Raw genomic sequence first — 3,827 nt, 5'->3', positions numbered from 1 at the left:
CAGAATAAAAGTCCTGAGGAGGAATTGGGGTGAATGGAATCCACAGAACTTTACAATCTCCAGTTATTATTATAGAATAAGGTACAGTTAAGTGATCAGAAGTGTAGACCTCTTCATAAACACATGGAAATATCAATAACAGCAATAATAAGTAAATATTAGGCATTTCTAGAATTTCTAGAGTAGCCACTGGGTTGGATCACATTGTACATGTATACAAAGTGTGTGTGTGAGCTCTCGGTCTTCAACCAGTTGCATCCCTGATATTTGGAACCTTGCTTCTCTCTAGTGAACCGGCCCCACACATTTGTGTACGTCACCAGCAGGGGGCGCTGTGGGGGCTGTGTCTGAATTCAGCTCCAGAGCCAGAGATAAACAGACGGAGTCAGGACAGAGTCATGGTTAATCCACTGTTTACGAGTCGCTCTGAAACACACACAGACGGAGCAGCTTCCTGTTTTATTTCCTTTTATTTATTTCTATAACCTTCTGTAAAGGCCCCGCCCAGCTCCACTTCGCCATAATACTTTAATTCAGGCTCTGAGCTCTTTCTGGAGCTTCTTTATCTCCACTGAACACTCCACACTCACAAGAACCCACTTTTCTCTGGTTCCACCTGGGGATGAACTTTTCTGGTTCAGGAACCAGTTTATGTCGATGGAAACACGGCAAACTGCTCCAAATTAGGTTTAGAAACAGGAGCAGAACTGGCTCCTCATTGGTGGAAAAGCTCCAGCCAGTGCTTCAGTTTCAGATCCAAAATTAACCCTCTATCATCACTTCCTGACCTCTCTGATGTTCCTGTGAAGACTGAAATCCATCAGATCCTCACAGCACTGTTCAACTACATTGACTGAACAGCCTTCCAAGAGGAGCCCACTCCTGAAGTTCAGGAGGAACACAGTGGGGGTCCACACGTTTTATTGCCATGTCGAGTTTCAGTGGAGAAACAGAAAGAAAGTGAAAGCACTGATTTAAGAATCTCCCTCTGTCTGTTTCTCTCTCTCTCTCATTCTCTCTCGCTCTCTCACCTCCTACTCTCAGGTTGCAGGGGGCCGTGTTCCACGCTGGTGACATCATCGGGGACTCCCCCTGGTGTGGGTGTACAGAGGAAGGTGTGAGTGTATTTGTGTTTTAACAGCTTTGTCTTCTCATACCCTCGAACCACATTCCTCTGAAACTGCAGCCCTGCTCCGTCCCAATACTCACACAGTTCACTCGTACTCCACCCTCTCAAACTGCAGCCCTGCTCTGTCCCAATACTCACACTGTTCACTCGTACTCCACCCTCTCAAACTGCAGCCCTGCTCCGTCCCAATACTCACACCGTTCACTCGTACTCCACCCTCTCTAACTGCAGCCCTGCTCCGTCCCAATACTCACACCGTTCACTTGTACTCCACCCTCTCTAACTGCAGCCCTGCTCCGTCCCAATACTCACACCGTTCACTAGTACTCCACCCTCTCTAACTGCAGCCCTGCTCCGTCCCAATACTCACACCGTTCACTCGTACTCCACCCTCTCAAACTGCAGCACTGCTCCGTCCCAACATTCACACCGTTCACTTGTACTCCACCCTCTCAAACTACAGCCCTGCTCCATCCCAATGCTCACACTGTTCACTAGTACTCCACCCTCTCAAACTGCAGCCCTGCTCTGTCCCAATACTCACGCCGTTCACTCGTACTCCACCCTCTCAAACTACAGCCCTGCTCCGTCCCAATACTCACGCCGTTCACTCGTACTCCAACCTCTCAAACTGCAGCCTTGCTCTGTCCCAATACTCATGCCGTTCACTCGTACTCCACCCTCTCAAACTGCAGCCCTGCTCTGTCCCAACACTCACACCGTTCACTCGTACTCCAACCTCTCAAACTGCAGCCCTGCTCTGTCCCAATACTCACGCCGTTCACTCGTACTCCACCCTCTCAAACTGCAGCCCTGCTCCGTCCCAATACTCACACCGTTCACTCGTACTCCACCCTCTCAAACTGCAGCCCTGCTCCGTCCCAACACTCACACCGTTCACTTGTACTCCACCCTCTCTAACTGCAGCCCTGCTCTGTCCCAATACTCACACCGTTCACTTGTACTCCACCCTCTCAAACTGCAGCCCTGCTCTGTCCCAATTCTCACGCTGTTCACTCGTACTCCACCCTCTCAGCCCTGCTTCGTCCCAATACTCACACAGTTCACTCGTACTCAACCCTCTCAAACTGCAGCTCTGCTCCGTCCCAACACTCACACAGTTCACTCGTACTCCACCCTCTCTAACTGCAGCCCTGCTCCGTCCCAATACTCACGCCGTTCACTCGTACTCCACCCTCTCAAACTGCAGCCCTGCTCCGTCCCAATACTCACACAGTTCACTCGTACTCCACCCTCTCAAACTGCAGCCCTGCTCCGTACCAACACTCACGCCGTTCACTCGTACTCCACCCTCTCTGACTGCAGCCCTGCCCCGTCCCAATACTCACACAGTTCACTCGTACTCCACCCTCTCAAACTGCAGCCCTGCTTCGTCCCAATACTCACGCAGTTCACTCGTACTCCACCCTCTCTGACTGCAGCCCTGCCCCGTCCCAATACTCACACAGTTCACTCGTACTCCACCCTCTCTAACTGCAGCCCTGCTCCGTACCAACACTCACGCCGTTCACTCGTACTCAACCCTCTCTGACTGCAGCCCTGCTCCATCCCAATACTCACACCGTTCACTCGTACTCCACCCTCTCTAACTGCAGCCCTGCTCCGTCCCAATACTCACACGGTTCACTCGTACTCCACCCTCTCTAACTGCAGCCCTGCTCCATCCCAATACTCATGCCGTTGACTCGTACTCCACCCTCTCAAACTGCAGCCCTGCTCTGTCCCAATACTTACACTGTTCACTTGTACTCCACCCTCTCAAACTGCAGCCCTGCTCCATCCCAACACTCATGCTGTTCACTCATACTCCACCCTCTCAAACTGCAGCCCTGCTTCCTTCCAATACTCACACTGTACAATACTCACTTCATACTCCATGTGAGCTTATCTCACTGGCTTTGTCCCAATCATATCATACTTACACACCACCTGAGATTCATTCAGTGGCTCTGTCCCAATCGTCACACCACATCCCACCTGAGCTTCACTCACTAGCTCCATCCCCATACTCAAAACATAGCTTTATACCCTACCCAAGCTTCAGTCACTTGCTTAGTGCAAATACTCACACTGTACACTTTGGAACATGAGGAAACTTTCACTGCACCAGTGTGGAACCGGCCTTTCTTTTCCATGCCCTTCCAGACACTCAGCAGCAGGTCCCAAACTCCCTTCTCTAACCTCTAGGCCCCACTGCCCCTCACTCTGCCCCTGGACTGGTCAGTAAAGGCCTGGTGGAGAATGAGTTTAGGGTGTAAGGGGTTAAATTTTATCTGATTTTGCTGAATTTAACGTAATGAAAAACACTACCTGTAACATTAGCCCTGGCTTTGTAGGACAGTGTAAAATTGCTGATTCAATGGAAACGTGGCTGATGCGGCAGATTTCAGGTGAAGACGAGCTGTTCATGAGCTGACGTTTATGAATCTGAATCTGAAACTCAGAGAAACTCAGAAATCTCAGTGGAAACAGAGAGAATAAACTTTCTGGGTTTCTGAAACATTCAGATGAAAACAGAAAAGTCTGATCACCTTCAGATCCACACTGACTCACTGCTGAGTCATGACTGGGACAGGACATGGATCCAAGACTCCTCAGGAGAACCCGCACTCCTCTGGACGACACAGTGAAAGAGGGAGCAGTTTTAGATTAAGTGTAGACTCATCGGTCAGTCTGT

Source organism: Hoplias malabaricus, chromosome 4, assembly GCF_029633855.1.
Source record: "Hoplias malabaricus isolate fHopMal1 chromosome 4, fHopMal1.hap1, whole genome shotgun sequence".
Lineage (NCBI taxonomy): Eukaryota > Metazoa > Chordata > Actinopteri > Characiformes > Erythrinidae > Hoplias > Hoplias malabaricus.
Note: the sequence above shows the minus strand (reverse complement) of the source record.